At 39.9% G+C, this 20,704-nt stretch overlaps 1 protein-coding gene across 2 annotated transcripts in view; it reads right to left on the bottom strand.

Annotated features, from left to right (window-relative positions):
- Gpc6 (glypican 6) overlaps positions 1-20,704 on the bottom strand; it is a 1,010,052-nt gene that overhangs the window by 840,840 nt on the left and 148,508 nt on the right. The window lies entirely within an intron of this gene.

Below are 20,704 nucleotides of genomic sequence, written 5' to 3'. Positions count from 1 at the left end.
ACAAGGTGGTAATTTTTGTGTATTAATAGTCTTCATCCATTTATCTCCAAGGCCAGGGAATTTTTTAAAACTCTATCCTCTGAGTAAAGAATATTTTTTTTCTTAAGACTTTCCCTTTTCTTACAGAAACATACTAATGCCTTCTGTCTATGGAACAAGCAAGCATAATTGTTTTCTACAGTACTCCCATACACCAGCTCATAAATTCTGGAGGGGTGATCAATACATTTTTATATTATATATAAATCCTTAGTAATATTCACTTGTATATCTTTACTACACACACACGTATATCTCTCTATCATATATATATATATATATATATATATATATATGAGAGAGAGAGAGAGAGAGAGAGAGAGAGAGAGAGAGAGAGAGAGAGATTAGGCCAAGTGCTGCCAATCCAATGATGATGACCTAAGTGTTCATAACTAGGATCCATTGTAAAGCCAGGAAATGATGATACATATCTATAACCCAGCACTGTAAAGGCAAAGACAGCTGTGGCCCTACACCGATATAGGTGGACACCTACACCTTGCACCTGAACTAGTGAATCCCAGGTTCAATGAGAGAATGTGTCTCAGAAAAAGAGAATACCTTGTATACAGATATATACACAGACATGTGTAAACACAGGCACACGAACACACATAAATACAAAGAACATATAAACTGGAACTAGAACTAAATGAAGATGGCAGATGTTGCATATGATTCATAGCTAAGAAAGGGGTATTATACTATTTTGAGACTGAATTGTCCAAATTGCAGTAAAATACTATTAAAGTTATTCAAGATAAAATAATTATACTGAAAAATAAAACTCATTTCCTCTGTATGCACTGCTCCGCAGGAATATTAATTAAATAAGACTTTCTTTAAAATAGGAAATAACAGACATTCACAAGAGCATGAATCACGATGCATCATACGAAGCATGCAAGTAGCAACATTTCTACTCGTTTTGTATGATCAAAACTGTTCATGGATGCATTTTTCTTACCTGAGCTATTCTACAGTCTACAGTCTAGGAAACTCCTAGGCGATGAACATGCTGCTTCCCGCAGAGTGGAAGGCTCATCAAGCATTGGTTTATTCATAAATAAAATGAAGATAGTACGAAGTACCCTATGATGGGGTGATTATGCAATTGTGAGAATTTATTGAAATCCAGTGTTGTAAACACTTTTCGCAAGATTCACAATATTGCTAAATAGTAACAATGGCTCAAGTCTGTGGCATGGTAGATTTGCCAACATACCACAGTGCAAAGTGAGGAAGACATAGTCATATTGGGCCCATTCTGAGAAGGTTGGTTGCAACACTGAGTGTCAACTTGACAGTATTTGAAATCACCATGGGCTCAAATCCCTGCCGACGTCACCGAGGGATTATCTGGATAAGGTGAGTTGAGACGGGAAAACACACACTTACATGTAAGCAGTCCCGTTTTATGGGCTTGGGTGGCTCCACTGCATGAAATGCAGAAATGGAAGAATCCAGCATTCATTATTCTCGTCTTCCTGGCTGCAGATCCAGTGTGACCAGGCCTCTGCCTGACATTCCTGTCACTATGCCCTTCTTGAACACGATGGACTATGTCTTTCTCAACTCTATGTCAAAATACACCTCTCCTCCCAGGGTTCCTTTTGTCAGGTTGTCACGGTAACAAGAAGAGTACCCAGGAGAGTAGCAAACATTTCAAAGATGAAGAGATAATTAATTCTCATCTGTCTGGGAGAAGAAACCAGAACAGGAAATAACAGCACTCAAGGCTACAGACTACAGGGCAGGGGTATCAAAGGCCAAGGTGGGACGGTACAGTGACTGGACAAAGCCCAGGTTTGATACCTTCAGGAGTGTTTGGTAAAAGAAATGGGCTAGAGGCCTGCGGTCCATTAACGCACACAGTGCTGCGAGAAAGTGGTAAATACTTTAGTGAGAGACTTGAAACTCATCCCACAGGGCACGGGGAGAAGGCGACAGCTTTAAGGTTAAGGATAGTCAGGATCAGTTACTAGAGAGGAGAAAAAAAAAATATGTTTCCTAACAGTCCCTGGCTGGGAATCCTCAGTGTGGCAGTCCTTACACTCTTGCCTCTTGGCTTTGACCTCAGGGCCTGTTCCCACTGGTCCACTCCCTGGTTCTGTCACAAGAGCTGACTGTATCAGTGGATTGGGTATCTGCTGAGATTCCTTTCATCTTCAGCCCCATCTCTAGTCATCTTCGTCAGCCCGGACGCCAGCTCAAGCTCCCAAGGGTCGGCACTGGGCTGTGGACCTGCTGGGCACTGAACTCATACATTTAAATAGATCCCTTCCTTTATGTTTTTAGAGTGGATAACAAATATCTATATCCATTTTTATTTGGAGTACTTGAGAAATTGTTCATTCAATCAGTTCTATAGAAATGGAAATAGGATTAACTGATTATTTCCACATTGTGAAAGGTACCAAAGGTTCCTGCCCAAGCCACAGAAAACACAGCAAATTTTTAAAAAATGAATGCTGGGTTTGTTTCTGCTTTAAATTCTTATTATTTATTCATTATGGACTTTTGTGTTTATGTGGGTTTTTTAAAATAATATATTACAACAGCATATTAAATTTTAAAAGTTCTTTATATTCTTAAATGTGTACCTAAGGTGAATGTCTCACTTGCTTTATCATCAAGACAGTGAGCAAAGTTTCAGCTTCACAGCAAGCAGCCACCAAAGGGGACTATGGGTAACATATACAGGACATTATGCAGGATTCAAAATGCACCTGCACCTGATGAAACAACCAAAGAATAAGGTCAGTATTTCTCTGTAGAAGGGAACTAATGTCTCCACAGATGCAGCACATTTGATGACAGATTCCATATTATCTGTATGTGACTGTATGACATCTATATGCATAAAGTTGTACGTGACTGCAAACATCGTGAATTATAACCACCGTGGTTCTCTTGGGGTAACCAGAGCTAATTTTCCACCTATGATACTCCAGCTTTTCAAAAAAGTGTAAAGAAAACAAAACATTAGAACACTAAATATACAAGTAGAACTGAGACCTGGTGAAATGTCAGAATTTTTATATTTTTCCAAGGTAAATAAGGTATATTAAAGACAAAATGGAAAAAGTTTTGTTTTAAGTCAGAGATAAGCATACCTGTGTATTTGACCATAATTAAAGGGATAGTGTTGTCCTTCCAGTTTCCGGTGTGTCTGTTAAATCTTACCTGGGAAGCATCTCTATTGATCTCATGGAACTTGGAAATTGATTCTCATGCAGGAGGGCCAGATTGTGCCATGGAACACATCCCTAGCCAAGGTCCTAGTCCTAACCTTAAAACAGTCTTAGACCTGGTCCTAGTACTAACCCTAGATTTAACCATAGCTCAAACACTAACACTAATCTTAGCCTTAGCCCTAAGCCTAACCCTATTCTTAGCCCTAGCCCAAACACTAATCTTAATCTTAGCCCTAACCCTAACCTTATTCTCAGCCCTAGCTCTAACATTAACACCAATCTTAGCCGTAACCTTAACCCTACTCTTAGCCCTAGCTCCAACACTAACCCCAATCTAGCCCTAACCCTAACGCAAGTCTCAGCCCTATCTCTAACTGTAGTCTTAGCCCTAATGTAATCTTAGCACAAGCACTAGCTAGGACTGAGACTTACTATTTCTTCCAATAGCAATAGTCACCAGTAATAAAAGAACTCAATGAAAATGCTTGACAGATACTAAAATCTCTATTCCAGGCAATTTTAATGTTATTGACGGCAAAGAAAAGAAGGCTCCACATGGCACGTACTGGCAAACTTGCTAAGAAGGGCAATGTGTGTTTGCCATATTTGCTCCTGAGGTCAGGATGTTCTAAGTCTTTTAGAGTTGGTAAAATCAGAGGCCAATTCCTTGAGCTAACACCACAATAAGTATGGTGGTAAGCCTTGGAGATCTCCTACTTCTACATACCTAGGACAGGTGATCACCCTGTGGCCATTGCTACTGGCTGCCAACCAACCAATAAGAAAGATTCTCCCTCCAGGATCTGACCAAACAACAAAGAGCTCTCTTATGCTCTGGATCAGTCTGCATCCAACTAATTGGATTCAAAGAGCTGCCATCTTTGTTTATGCATGCCAGTTACAAAAGCCCATCCACCATAGATGGTCTCAGATCTGACTACACTTAAAGGTCTATGACAACTGAGACAGTGTCCTGCTGTAGGAAGTCTTACAGCCAGTAGTTACCTGCCCACTGGGGTGTGGCCTCCTATACTATACATGCGGATGTAGAGTATGCATCCAGACTCTTTTCCAGCCTCTCTGTTCCAGTTGCAGATTTGAGTTTCTGATCTACGTTCAAGCAGAGGATTCTGATTTGTGAGTCTACCCCTAAAAAAGTAACCATCTATTTCTCAATTCTGAGCTAGTGTGGGATTTCTCTTAAGCACCCTTCCACAATTTCCAACTTTCCCTGTGCCTCATTCTTCCAAATCCCTCATACTGAGGTATGTCCCAGGAAGGTGTCACTCGCAGGAAAAATTCAATCCCCATAAGCCACAATTCTGTCTACTTGTGACCCTCACGGGAGTGCTCAGCATCAACCAGCTGTTGATGTTCCTTCTGTCTCCAGGGTCACTGTGGCTGTGGGTCATCCATCGCTTTAATACAGTCAGGTGTTCTGCTTGTCAGCTACATAAACTGTCCCACGTCTGCCATTAGCCATCTCTATTAATGAGATATTATACACTGAAGCACTTTCTATTGATTTAACTAAAAGGGCACTCTGGTGGCTCTCATTATCTTATAAGGTCAAAAGAGAAAACGATCACAGCTCCATCAGTCAAGGAGACAGCAGAAGGCAGTCTGTGGCAGTGTGGCAGGCGAGGTGGGCAAGGAAAACACTGCTCGGGAAGAGTCTGTTTCTGTGGACACAATCAGAGCCAACAGCTAAAGAAGCATGTTGTGATATGTTTTAAAGCGACAAAAAGCACAAAACTACTAGAGACTTCCATTACTTCTAAAAGAAATACCAAAGCAGCTGCTATTAAAATTTCTGGATATAATCACAGGAGAAATTTTTAAAAAATGAAAAACAAAACACAAACCTGAAACTTTGTGTTTTTGAGTTATCCTTACATGAAACAATAAATGACACGTCGCTCTCTTCAGGAACGGTTATCATTTTCTTCCCTAAACATTAGAACCTGAAATTTGTTAGGTCGTTGCTAACTTTCTTACCTATTTAGATAACATGTTCTCTAATTTATTTGCAAATATGTGTTTAAATATACTTGGACTGAGAGGAAGGGATTCTTGACCATTTGATGGCATCTTTCCATTCCCCAGAAAACTGCAAGACATGCATAATCTCATTTTATCCCTAAAGATGACTATATACAAGAGATCCTGTTGACTGAAGTTTTCTGTCCCACTTGTCCTGCAGCCATTCAGTTCCAAAGGAGGCCACTTGTTTGTCCCCAGCTTCCCAGAACTGAATAATCACACAGAAACTGTATTAATTACAACACTGCTTGGCCTAATAGCTTATACATATTTCTAGCTCACCTTTATCTCTTAAATTAACTCATTCTTATTATTTTATAATCTTACAGCAAGGCTTGTGGTCTACAGGCAAGGTTCAAGTTGCTGGCTTGCATCTTTCTCCTCTGGTGGCTCCATGGTGTCTCCTGACTCTGACGTCTTTCTCCCAGCATTCAATTTAGTTTCCCCGCCTAGCTCTGTTCTACCCGATCACAAGTCAAAACAGCTTCTTTATTCATTAACTAATAAAAGCAACACATATACAGAAAGGCTTCCCACACCAAGATGCTACTACCAGCCGCTTTATAGATGAGAACTCTGATTCTTAGGGATTCAGTACACAATTTACACAGCTAACAAATGAAGAGTCAGGTTAGTCTGACCAACATGGTGGCTTCTGCAGCCTATCACTGAGTCCCAGCAGTGAGAGAAAGATAAATCCTGAGCTGCTTACAATGTCTTTTGAGCACAGACTTATGTGGAAACAGTCTTTAAATCTCTACCCTGTACTTTTTAAGACCTCCATGCAGTTTGTAGAAATTCTCTCTTTTGCCACTAACTAGAAATCTTCAGATCAGGGCAGACAACATTTTAGTGAATGACTCTGAGAATTATTTTGAAAATTTTAACTACATGTTGGACAGATAAATCAGTACTAGCATGCTATTTTACCACTAAAAACAATATTTTAAATGCCAGTTAATTACCACAATATATGTGATTATCAGCAAACTAAGTCAATTTGTCCTTTAATCTGAGCAAATGCTTTACTCATATTCAAGATTTTCATTAAAATTAAATTCCAAAGCCATTTGGAAAAAGGACAGAATGGAAGAATAGCACATATCTGATGACTTTAATAGATTGGAAGTGATTGTGTACTCAGTAACTATTTTCTTATTGTATCTATTAAAATTAAAACAACCATAACCAATATTTTTGAGCATACCTTTTATCTCTACATTGTCAAAGAAACTACCCAGAAAGCATCGGGTAGGTGTTTAATCTGTATTTAATTTACAAGAGGGACAATTCACTATTAAAGAGAAACTACACATTAAAAAGGAGAAAGGAGGAAACTATCCTTCTTGAACATAGCATACAACTACAGTCATTTTCCTCAATCAAAAGCAAATACATAAATATATAAAGCTTCAAGTAATGAAGTTTGTGGCTGAGTTTATACTCTTTAGGTATTGCTTAGAAATAATTTTTACTTGCAAAAGAAAAAAGTCTTGCCATGTTGGAGGTAGAATGGCTATGGAAAAGGGGTGTCAATCAAATGTGTATTTGCTGCTATTGTCAGCCCAAGTATTGCTAGAAACTGGGAGTCTAACGTTGAAGAACGATAATCGGAATATTTCATCCAATTTTCATTTGCATTTCTATGTAATGTTATGAATTACAAAGAAAGAGTAAAGTGAAAATCTGTAGCTATACCATGTTTGCACCAAGATGGTAGAAAGATGTCCCAGTTAGTTACACTAAGGAAATCATCCATCATTACTTGGAGCAAGGGACAGGGACCACATGTAACACTCACTCTAAGAACAACTGTAGAACTTGTCTTCAAGCTAAGGAAAACCAACTTCCTATCTGACTATTCTCACGTTTTGTCCAGAAGAGCTGTGTGCTCAAGCAATAGCCTAGGTGGCCATGCTAATCATTCTTCCCTCAAACTTCCCACCTGCTCCCATTAAAGACATTTTAATGGGTGCTAATTAGACACAGGAGTAATTGCAAAGGCATCTGCACATCGGGGACTTTTCAAAAGTTCGATAAATGCTGTATTTGCCACTATTTAAAGTGATTCGCTTTAAGTCATTGAGGAAAAGCATTTCTAATTAATAGGGCATATTATTATTATTAAGTTAATAATGTAGCAACACAGCAAATTAAAAATCAAATTCTGATAATTACCAATACTTTTGTAAAATAAATAAAACTGTTGTTAATGACTATAATCATTGCTTCACTAAGTTGATAGAAATGCATGAAGAATAGAGCTGGTGGATTCCTTCTGCCGCTCAGTGAAAAGCTGAGTGAGGAGTGTTCGAGGCTCAGCAGTGTTGGAGACAGCACCATGATGTCCTCGAGACTTCCTTCCATTCCCACATGCTACAAATTCTCACAGGAGGTAACGTGTTTTGTTTGATGAGATCAGAGGTGGTTATGAAACTCTTTCTGTGTTTCCAACCTCAAGGCCTTGCTTTAATGCCAAGTCTGTTTCTCCATTAGATTCTCTGCACTCAGTGTTTCTTGAAGGCTTACAAGTTCTTATGGCTTTTGGAGCCGTTCAGACTGCATTACTCTGACTCTTGGTACAAGAAGGCACATTAGTCCCTTCCAGGAGCTTGCTGAGCTGATTTCATGAGATTCATTCCTATCTCCCACACCCTCTAGAGTCCATGCTTGGGAAATAGGCCCTGCTCCTCCCTTAGTGTCCTTGGTAGTCTCTGAACCTACAATACTTCGCTGTCATGTGGAAAGTATGCTGTGGATTTGGCTTGAGGGACAAACAGATGAGTAACAGGGCATCTGTTGCTCAAAGTTCTCATTTGTCTCACCTCATGTTTCATTCTCTACTGATTTAAGGACGAAGCAGGGAGGGCTCACTGGGGAATGGGGATGTGGGGACTGGAGGTATCACTAGTAATAAAGACTGTCAACTGTGTCATGAAAAAACCTGCTACTGCAAAAGTTTCTTAAAATACACACATATACATAAACAAAGAGAATTCAAGAAAAATTACCCTAGAACGGGGAAACAACGACCTTCCTAGACACCAGAGACTATAGCAGGGAGCAAAGCGTAACTTGAAAGTTACCTCTTTTTGAGTTGCTGGTCAGTAGGGTCCAATGGACACCCCCAAACAGTACAGAGTAATACCAGAGCTCTTGGTTCCCCTCCAGAAACTAGTGGTGAGTCACTATTGCTCAAGAGATAATGTATTTAAATCATAGGACATGAAAAAAATCAAACTGATACTGATTTGAAGCCTCTGACAGACTACATATGCTCAACAAGAAGGCCCTACAACCGTCAGCATGTAGGCAGTACTACATGGATGGAAGGGATGGGGGAGAGAAAAGGTACACAGATAGGGGGAAAACTGAGGGAAAAAGGAGGATTTGGAGGGGAGAATATGAGGGTGAATTAGAACAAAACATATTCATGACATACTTGCATAAAATTCTTCCAAAAATGAATCTAAAAAGTCATTTTCAGACTCCAAAATATTCTATAACTTATCTTTGCAATTAAATCACTAAAGTCTTAACTATATTCTTCAAATTTTTACAAAAGTTCAACTTGGTATCTATCTTAAAACCTTATCTCACTCCCACCACTTTGCTTCCTTCACCCTGATGGTCACCTTGCTCCCTCTTGGACGTGGCATCTCATTTAAAAGCCACTCTTCAGCAATGACGTGGGTCCCTCCACGCAGTGGTGTCTTCATCAAAGCTCTGTTCAAGCAGAACTTCTCAAACTGCTTGTCCTGACTATCTTCCCCCAACTAGCATCAGATGGACAACAGGAACTATGGCTTCTGTTTAATGTATTAAAGGGTTAATACAGAAAAGGTCACTTTGATTAACAAAGGTTCAGAACAACTTCTACCAATGTATTAAGATGGCAAAAAGTCAGTGGAACACTGACAGGATTATTGGACATATGTGAATATATTAACCTTTATAAAATGCTTTCTCTATCTCGATAATTATAAATAGTTTGTATAGTAATAACTTGGGGAGATATTAGGAATCTTCCATTGTATGCCAGTGAGAATGGTGATGGAATTATTTACTAAGCTCTAGTTAATGTTATTCTCCTATTCATTTCCAAATATAAATGAACCTTTTCCCTTTCTAAATTATTTTAAAGATTATTCATATGTTTGTATATACATGTAGATATGTACATATCAGTGTAGCTATCCACAGAGGGTAGGAACATCACATTCCCTGGAAATAGAGCTACATACAGTGTTGAGCCACTGGACATGGGGTGTTGGATACTGAACTCAAGTCTGTTGGAAGATAAGTATGGATTCTTCAGTGCTTAGGCATCCTTCTAGCTTCTAGGCTGCTTCTAATCTCTGCAGTTTACAGTCTTCTTTTTCCCTTTCAATGTAGTCAACCAAGAAGGACATCATGTGGGTTATACTCATGCCTAAATTGATTTTAATTTCTATCTTTAACATCAATCTCAAACGTTGAATGTGTCTCAGGAAGAGATCCCATAGGAACAATAAAAGCAATGGGGCAATGCTGGCAGGAGGGAGAAAATTCCTCATCAAAGGATTCCGGGAATGTGCAGGTAGGAGAAAGAGCCCTGTGTTAAAGGGTTGCACTCAGGCCTTTCGGAGAAAATGCCACATTAACCATCAGTTGAAACCAAATAGAAAAATATACATTCCCTTTAGGCTTCATTAGATTTCATACAAATTCTTTCTTTGATAGATGTTGCAAACACTCAACTCATAACAGAAAAGTGGATGAGGAAATAGATTTTAAAATTGTATCACAAACACACAGGCATGGAGGCCAATAATCTTTCCATGTTGTTCTGAGCTAAGCACAGAATGAAGTGTTTTACCTGCTGTAAGGTTGTTTTATTTTTTTATGTTTTTTTTTGACATAAGAACCTAACATTTTCCAAACAACATTACATATAAAAAGTCCCATAAACAGCTCAAGGACTTGCAGGCAAATTTAGAAAAGAAGTGAATCTTTCCTTCTAAAGTAGCAGAATAAGCCCCAAACAATCATACGGACGGCAGGAACTCCTGTTCATAGTCTCCTTTTAGTTCCAGACAGAGCACAGACGTAGGGACAACCAGTAAATGTTTTTCTCATAGACCAAACAACACATATTCTGTGGACAGAGCCATGAAAATATACACAGAATTTCATCTTTTAATATCAAAAAACTTGCTCTACTGCATGAATAATAAAGACAGAACTGTTTCAGAAGATGATCCGACGTGAGTTTGAATAGGTTTTAATTCTAAGTGAAATTGATGAATGTTAAATCATATCTGACAAGCAAATTATCCATGCCTACGTATTAAATGGATACGTATTAAATGATCAAGAGCCCATAATGCAGCAGATACGTGTCAACAGCAGAAACTGAAATGAATGGGACCAGAGAAAGTTGTCTCTACCAAAATCCCTCCAAAGGGAAGCCTTCATTGGACAAAAGAGGAACACACAATCACAGCACAGAAAACACAAACTCATGTATAGATCTCTTACATAAATCCAGCATCCTTGCAACCTGTTCCTCCCAGCATCACTTCCTTACAGGTCATACATTTAGCAGAAGTGTTAGTGCAAAACAAAAATGCAAATGTCAGTTTAAAATGACCATACACTGCTCAGTCATGCCTTCTGTCTCCTAATTTTGAATAAACTTCAGTGCTTCTTCAAGATGTTCAGGAAATCCTTCGATTCTTGTTCAACCCTGCCCGCATACATTTCTATTATTTCAAGAGGAATTTCATCATCATGACACCAGAACATAGACTGGAGCTATAACTCACTGGGAAATATGTTCTACTCCAAGAGCATAGATCCTGCATGGTGTCCTGTGGGTTTGGGAGATAGGAAGGAATTGAAGCTGGGAAAGGAAAGCTGATTCAGTATCTCATTGTGACCAGCAAAAGAATAGAGTTAGTGAAAGAAAGACCCAGGACGAAATGAGAAGGAAGCAACATCGGGGTGTTCATTAAAATCCCTTCTTTGAGGGTAGCTTGGCATCACCACAATGCCAAAAAATAAAGAAAACTAGAAGCTCTGAATGGCGAGTGAAGCCAGTCCATGCGGAAGCTATACACCTAAGTAAAATGGATGTTTCTCATGTCGTCGTCTTCACTTCCCATTGTAAAATGGAAACTGGCATTTACACAGCAAATTCTAAATCATATGTTTCTAAAGTGAGACAGACAGAACAAGACGAGGGAAGTGGAGCTTGGAACACCCATTATTCCGTCTCGGCACGTTGTGATCCCACTGGCTTTATTGTTCTATGAGCAAAAACACGTATTTCCAGGTCATGCTATTTAGGAACCAAGAGACAGAGGGGAAAAGGGGTGAGGTTCAAAGGCAGAGACCTGGGATCTAGGACAGTTCCTGCAGCTTATTAGCTCCCTGGCTTTGGGCATTAACTTCTCGAGGTCTTAGTGTTCTTGTCTATAACAGAAAACTCTTATGTATCCCTCATAGTTTCCTGCCAGACTCCAATGAACTGCTATATTCAAATTCCATGGACACTGTTGAACACTAGGTAATGCAAGTGTTTGCAGACCAAATCTCCACCATCTCCCTTAATTAAAATGTTGCAGTACACTGTACAGTAAAAGGCTATCCACAAGACATGAGGAATTTAAATCTAGAAATACATTCCATTTTTTTCTGACTCTTCTGTCCATAACTACAGAAAGGCGAAGAACTCATCTTTTGAAATATTGTTCCATAATATAACACTGTAAAGAGCAAGGATTGAAAAGTCTATTAGAGATGTATTAGTCCAATGACTAATACAAACTATAGAATTGGGCCACTCAGCAGTTTCCCATAACATTAAATTATAAGGCTAATTCCCACAAAGCTGCTACATTGTAGTAAAGCACAATTAGTGCTGATGAACAAAATATACTGAGTACCTAATACAAGCATTTCAGATCCTGGGAAGTTCCTTGCCTTTCCAACCTGGTTCAGTGACAGCAACCTTTCTGTTATTTCATGATCACAAACAACAGACCCATAAATGAAAAAAGAAAGGAAACAAACTGGGCCATGACAAATACCAGGATTCTAGAGATAAAACACACACACACACACACACACACACACACACACACACACACAATAAATAAATAAATATATAAATAAATAAATAAATTAAATAAAACCAAATTATACTGCAAGAGAGAGGGGCTGGGAAGGGGGAAGACAGGGGTAAGAAATTTTAAAAAATAAAAATAAATACGTGGGAAGACATGGATAAGCACTTGGTACATAGACGAGTAAGTACTAAAGGTACAAAATGATATGAGAGATGGTGGACCCATCTCCCTCAACACTCAAAACCCAAATCTCTTTTCTCACCTAGTTAATTGCCACTAAGGAAAACAAAGCAAGCAAGAGAACTCAGTTCTCTTGGTAGCCTGGAAGACACTGGTCTATGCAGCAAACCTTGGTAAACGCTCATATGATCTGAACAGAGGATATTTCTGATGGAAATTGACAATAGAGAAAAAAGGTGCAGACTTAAACATGGATTTCACTACGCCATAATACATTGCTGTAACTCTATAGGAAGAGGAGTCCTCTTTAAAATGAACTATACACTATTAACCAAAAATCTGGAAAATCCTATTAAAGGGTGGCACACACGTGGCTAGTCTGTAGCTGTTCTAACAGATGCTGCATGGGGCTGAAAGACAGCTCTATTACTGTTCCTACAGAGGACCAGAGTTCTCCTCTCAGCACTCACTCCGATGGCCTTTCACAACTATGTGTGACTCCAGTTTTAGGGGATCCAAAGTCCTCTTCTGGCTTCTTTAGTACTAGCCATGGATGTGGCATACAGATACACATGCAGGGAAAACACTCCCACACATAAAATTAAAAAAATAGCAATTTAAAAGATGCTTCAGATGAACACAGGAATATCCAGATTCCTACCATGATTTGGAGTAAGCTTTGAGCGGAAGATGCTGTAAGTTACTGTATCTATGTTACCCAAAAAGTCTATAGATTCATGTCCCAGGTTCGAGTACCTTCCTTTATCAGTTTTGCTTATTCTCAGAGCAGGCTCATGGCATGGATAAAATTGTTGTGATCTCTGTACAAACAGAAACAAAATGTGGTACATTTGCCTAAATATTGTAAATCAGATAGCAATGCCCGTATTTGGATGCTAAGTTCAGATTCTAAATGTTGGCCATTCTACTAAATTGCCTACTAGGTATTACAAAAAAAAGTCTCACAAACTGCAAATATAATTTCAACAATGTTAAAAATTCATACACTGTCTTTTCTATGAGGTTCAGTGTGGCTGGCTTGATGTTGAGGTATTTGATCCATTTGGACTTGAATGTTGTGCATGGTGATATATATGGATCTATTTTCATTCATCTACATGTTGATATTCAGTTATGCCAACACCATTTGTTAAATATGCTTTCTTTTTTCCTTTAATATTTTTTGCTTGTTTGTCAAAAAAACAGGTGTTTGTATGAGTGGGGATTAATATCTGGGTCTTCGATTTGGTTCCGTTGGTCCTCCTGTCAGCTCTTATGCCAATGCCAGGCTGTTTTCAGTACTGTAGCTCTGTAACAGAGTTTGAAGTCGGGGATTGTGATGCCTTTAGAAGTTCCTCTACTGTGGGAAGTACACTTAAATGCATTGGCACAGGAGACCACTTCCTAAATGTAACGGCAGTAGTGCAGACACTAAGAGAAAGAATCAATAAATGGGACCTCCTGAAACTGAAAAGCTTCTGTAAGGCAAAGGACATGATAAACAAGACAAAATAACAGCCTACAGAATGGGAAAAGGTCTTCACCAACCCCAAATCAGACAGAGAACTCATCTCCAAAATATACAAAGAACTCAAGAAATTGGTCATCAAAAGAACAAATAATCAAATTAAAAAAAATGGAGTACAGACCTAAACAGAGAACTCTCAACAGTGGAATCTAAAATGGCTGAAAGACACTTAAAGAAATGTTCAGCATCCTTAACCATCAGAGAAATGAAAATCAAAACAATTCTGAGATTCCATCTAACAACTTTAAGAATAGCCAAGATCAAAAACACTAATAACAACTCATGCTGGAGAAGATGTGGGGTAAAGAGAACACTCCTCCATTGCTGGGGGTGGGAGGTAGTGCAAAGTAGAGCAGCCCTTTGGATAGCAGTGTGGCAATTTCACAGAAAATTAAGAAACAACCTTCCTCAAGACCCAGCAATACCACTTTTGGGTATATACCCAAAGGATGCTCAATCATACTACAAGGACATGTGCTCAACTATGTTCATTGTTTATCATAAGCAGAACCTGGAAAAAAAACTTAATTGTTCCTCAACCAAAGAATAGATAAGGAAAATGTAACAGAATACTAAACAGCAGAAAAAAAATGACATCTTGAAATTTTTGGGCAAATGGACGGATCTAGAAAACATCATATTGAGTGAAGTAACTCAGACCAAGAAAGACAAATATCATATGTACTACTATCACAAGTGGCTTTTAGACATAAAGCAAAGAAAACCATCCTACAATTCACAATTCCAGAGAACCTAGACAATAATGAGGACCCTAAGAGAGATATACATGGATCTAATCTACATGGGAAGTAGAAAAAGATAAAATCTCCTGAGTAAATTGGGAGCGTCGGGATCATGGGAGAGGGTAGAAGGGGAAGGGAGAGAAAGGGAGGGGAACAGAGAAAAATGTAGAGATCAATAAAGTCAATTAAAAAGATTTTAAAAGATCATACAGTGATAGGTTTCACATTGCCTTTTCAAACACATCCATTCTACACTTCAATCTTTCATTTCTTGTCTAAATAAGCAGGTAGAAATTGCCCAAGGAGCAGCATGATATCTCATGATTCCAGTCAAATAAATGTAGCGTGGGTTTGCAGTACAAAAGAAATGCTCTTGCATTAGTCAAATGCTTAGTCAAATGATGTCTGTCACAGCCATCTTTCTCTCTGTCCCCATCACTCCACTCTGACTCATCCCTCCTTGTCTACTGTCTATCACAGCAGCCATCCAAAAGGTTTTCTTTTACCTTCATATTCCACACTGCTGCCAAATTCTGAGGCATTTCCCAGAATACTTCTGATTACTCTGGGTTACTCACGATTTATTCATTGGTGAAGCATTTCCTGAATACCCACAGTGGACCAAGGACTGTTTTAAGGCCTAGATATATAAATATGAGTAACAGTCCCTATCCTCAGAGTTCCCAGAAACAGACCCTGTATTGCTAAAAGTACATACTTTATACTTCTGGAAAACCGGGGCAAAACAAACATTTGCAATGAAAGTGACCGACGGCAGTGGAGCAGAGGCTGGAGGGAATAGGAGAGCTCAGAAAAGAGCAAGAGTGGGCTCCCTCTGGGAGTGAAACCTGGTGTGACTTCCAGCATATGAAGTGCCGAGCAAGCAGGGGAGGGAGAGTAGAATCGGAATAAAAAAGCACTATAAGCAGAATGAATGAAGAAAATGCAAGGCTTGTGGGTCACACAAGAATGTAGCCAGCATGAGAACCATGCAATCAGCCATCAGGGGCTCTTAGTGGAACAGCCATCCCCACCCTCACCCCCATTAACCTGGGGGAAGGAAATGTGGTCCCTGAGTATCTTGTCTGGATGTTGGCGAGAAGAACGTTTATTTCTTTGGTGTGGAATCAACAGGGTCACTATGGACTTTTAGATGTTTTTATTTTCTGTCACAGCCAAGCTCAGTGAAGTGCTCGGCACGCACTCATCTCACCACATCCCTAGGTTCTTGTTTGGAGACGGAGTCGTCCCAAACGTGACAGGATGGCCTTACATTTTAATCTCTTGTCTCAGCCTCCCTGGTAGCTGGGATTCCAGGCATTTGTCACCACACTGGGCTATTATTTATGACAATATAAACTATCTTTATTTTAAAAGAAGTGTGTGGGTATTCAGGAGAAAACTAGTGTGAACTATTTTGGAAAGATAATACCTGTCGTCTGTAGCATCTACACTCTTGCAAGCAGAAGAAATGATCCTTCGGTCTTCTGTAATACTGTAAAGATCAGGTAATCTCCCCCAAATGAAATTTGTATTCATATGACTGAATAATGCATCACTTTTTAAAATTTTTACTCTTATTCCCCATAGTTTAAAATACTGTTTTCTAAAAGAAAGATACTATGAAAATTAAAGAAATGGCCATTAATTGCTATAGTAGGCAGAACTTTACATATCCAATAATCTGTAGCAAACTAGCATGTGCACTCAATGACCTGGTTTGGCCGCTAACTCCCATCTCAAACATGGAGGCTGGTATGTAGTAGACATCCCATTAGTACATTCACGACTTCACTCAGATGACTAGAAACGATCACTTGTAGGGAACTGAAATAGATTCGACATCGGAGATATCGACTGGCAAAGCCAAGCAGCAATTAGTGCACAATGGATACACTAAGCGTGTCTTCATAATGAGATAAGTACTCAGGGTTTAACATCTGCTGGGATCACCTTAATTATAAAGAGAAACATGTTTTCCCTCTCAATGTTCTGAAAACAAATCCAATGTTTTCCCATGTAAATAATCTCTTTCCCAAATAAACTTAGATCAGCACAACTCAGATTGATTTTATACTCTGTAGTCATATTTTCTATCTTAATAAACAATGCTTGCCACTAATCCCACAGCAGTAAATTCCATACTTGCATGAAGACACCTCTAAATCTGTGTTTGTTATGCAGGGAGGCTAAGCCGGCTTCCTGATACAGACTATGAAAAAGCACCTTTCCCTTGCTTTCTAACCATGTCTGTTTGCTTCTATTTGTAGGTCTACAAAAGGGGCCAAAAGACAAAATGGGACTCACACACAGTGTATAGACAAGCGCGAGACATTGCTAGCATTGCAATTCCAATAGTCAGCTTCTCTTGCTTAATTTTATTTGCATACAACGTTTCATTTTGTTGAGGAAATCTCATCTCTTTCTGGAGGATAAACCTTCTCCTACTTTTTGACCCAGAAATCCGTCCTTTAAAGACCTGGCATTGTGAGATGAAAGGCTTCCTAAGTGATTCCGTGGGTCATTGTGAGCATAAATGGAAGCTGTGATTGTTTTGACAAGATGGCAATCACACTACTTTCCACCGGGCACTGGATAAAATGTGAGTGACAGTCAGAAATCAAACATCCTCTGTCCGTCGGGGCTGGCAGCAGTGAAGACCCTCTCCTTGAAAAGTGGACAGGCTTCCAGTGATGACTCCTGTCCCCACGCTCCATACAAAGAATGTTATCACTGTATTAAATCAGCATGACTGGGGCCTTGTTTTTGCAGACCGCGCGGAATACCGGAGAAGAGGGCAAACACCTTCCAGCACACTGGTGGGGTGAAGCTGTGTAGATGTGTTTCCTTCAGGGGTCGGATAGAAATGCATTCTCGAATTTTATTGGGGGACAGATCTGAGTGCGCCTGGAGAATCACACTGGCCACAGGACAGCAAGAAGATGAGCAGTTGCAGAAAGAGCTCTGCCCCTGTCTGGGAATGCCTGATCTGCCTACTTCTGGCTGACTGCACTAAGAGGGGCTTTCAATCACCTTGGAAAAATCTCACTCATTGCTCCCTGTCTCCAGCCAGTAAGATAATCAGACTGACAAGCAGTGTATCCGAGGAGGTTGCCTTGGTGCCTGGGAATAAATGGATCGGGACAGACACTGTCGCAATCACCCATGTGCCCACACTCTGTAGGACATTGACTTGACATTGTGAACAGTAATAAGGCAAGCAGGTCATGCATAGACACAGAGCAACCCCTGGCCCCAGCGGGAATGGTAGCTTTTGATGAAAACATGAACAAAGGAGAAAGCCAGGGAGGTGCTGAATTAATCCCCCTACTACTGCTCAGTTGGCAGCTGGGGAAGCTGGCCTTGGACATTGCCAACTTCCTTGGAATAACTTTAAGTAAAACCACAGTAGCTCTTTTTCTAGTGTTAGACGCCATGGGCCAGAACTGACATGCAATCCAGACGGGTTTCAGTGACATGGAAAATGCTAGAAGCAGGAAATTCTCAATGGCAAAGGATATCATTGCCTAGCGTGAGTGTAACTGGGATGAATAAATTCCCATAGCTTAACGTTACCAAGAACTATATGGGATGCTAATGACTATCCCTTCCCCGGGAGCAAAGATGTTCTACAGAGAAAGCATCCTGTGATCGTTACTCCGGAGAGGGTTGTCACTGGAAGAAGCTGGAAATGATGGCTGTAATTGATTTTCACATGAGCCTGAAATTCAAACAATGTCCTGGAAATGTAGGGTATTGCTTCATAAGGGTTTTTAACATTTTGTATGAAAGATAAAATCCATTAAGCTCATGTGTTAGAGTCCCAGAAACTTAAAAGGGAACTGACTTTGCAGAACGAAATTGTATCCCTACTATTAGGATTCACTAACTACTATCTTCACATGACCCCTTTCAAGTCTTAGTAGGATGAACAATGCACAATTTATTTAAATAATTAGCTTGCGCTACCCTGGCAGGCAGTTTAATGCAGCTGCAATGCCTTCCTGAACCTGTAATCTTGCAATTAAGGTACCGGGCTCATGAGCTATTCTTCCACTAGACACAAGCTGGAGTCACCTAAGAGAGGCGGAGCCTCAGCTGAGGAAATGCCTCCACCAGACTGGTCTGTGGGAAAGTCTGTGGATAGTTTCTTCATTAGTGATTGAGGCGGAAGGGCCCAGCTCACTGTGGGCAGCACCAGTCCTGGGAAGGTGGTCCTGGGCTATCAGAAAGCAAAATGAACAAGCCACAGGGAGCAAGCCAGTAAACAGAGTTCTTCCTTAGCTTTTGTTAACGTTCTTGGCTCGTTACCTGCTATGAGTTCTTGCCCTGACTCTCTTCATGGTAGACTGTAAGCTGCAAAATAAAATAAACCCTTTTCTTTCTGGGTTGCTTTTATTCGTGGTGTTGATCACGGAAATGGAAAACAAGGTTAATATGGCACATTCGCTTTAACAGTTATCCCTGGAAGCTGTACCTGTGCACTCACAGCTCAAGGAAGTGGGATAAAAACATTTGCCTTTGCTGAGCAGTGGTGGTCTATGCCTTTAATTCCACCAGTGGGGAGGCAGAGGCAGGCAGATCACTGACTTTGAGGCTAACCTGGTATACACAGTAAATTTCAGGACAATCAGGACTACACAGAGAAACTATGCAGAAAAAGAACAGGAAGAGGAAGAAGAAAAGGAAGAAGAAGGAGGAGGAGGAGAAGGAGGAGGAGGAGAAGAAAAAGATGATGATGACAATGATGAGTAGGAGGAGGAAGAGGGAATTTAAAATTTATTGTTTAAAATTGTTTAGAATTCATAAGTAAGTGCTGATGAAAAAGCTTTCTAAATTCTTTTTTCACTTAACAGCTGAATAAATTATACTCTGAGGTCTACAGTATTATATTAGAAAGGCAATCTATGAATCACCAAGTTGAGCCACCGTGGTAGGACTTAAGAGTTTCTAGTCTAGAGTAACAAGTAAACAATGATAGAATAAACCTATTATCAGCTCAGCAGTGCTAAATCAAGTCATAAATACAAGTTGGTGGCACACTTTGAGGAAGGTGTTTACCTCGGAAATTCTGCTCCTTTCCCTACTAGTAATTCACTGAAACCCTGAGTGTGGTGTTGCGTGGAACCAGGAGTGTTTGCTGCTGTAGTTTGTGTCTCCTCCGTTTCCTTACGTCATTGCAACAAATTCAAATTCCCTCCCACATACTGAACCTGAGATTCCATCTTCCTTGGGCCACCCACACTTCCTACTTGAACACATTTCTGTTTACATAGACTTTAGACATATTCCACGAGAACTCCATAGCACAGAATGACACAGGGATGAAGTGCCACAAGGGTTAGCCACGGTGCCATCTTGTTAGCAACTCTCTTTTAGTTTGTAATTGGCTCTGCTGTGAAGAACAATAGACTCCAGGTCTCGTGGCACCTGATGCCAAGTGCTGAAATTACAAGATTGTTTGTAATCAGTGAGGAAAGGGGCCCTGACTATACCATGTTGTTTCTGGATAAATGTCCTTCAAAGGTTCAATTGTGCAAGACTTGGTCCACAAAGTGGTGCTGCTACAAGTTACTGAAAACCTTTAGTTTGGCATTATGGGAGGTCTAGATCATTTGTGTGGATGCTCTCCTAAAGGACTTGGAAAGCCCATATTGAAGGGAAACTCATATTTAAACACACAGTTTTCATAAAAATAGATTGAAAGTATTGCTGTTGTTGTTGTTTCACTTTGCAACAAAAACAATTTTGCCTATTTCCCTCACATCCAGGAATATTTATGGACTTCCTGGCTCGACCTTTCCGTAGACAGACATCACTAGACACCTGCAGATTTCATCACTTCTTACACCTGCAGACAAC

The sequence above is a fragment of the Myodes glareolus genome, chromosome 12 (assembly GCF_982192425.1).
Source record: "Myodes glareolus chromosome 12, mMyoGla1.1, whole genome shotgun sequence".
NCBI classification, from domain to species: Eukaryota; Metazoa; Chordata; class Mammalia; order Rodentia; family Cricetidae; genus Myodes; species Myodes glareolus.
The sequence above is the reverse complement of the archived record's forward strand: the minus strand, read 5'-3'. Positions and strand labels throughout refer to the sequence as shown.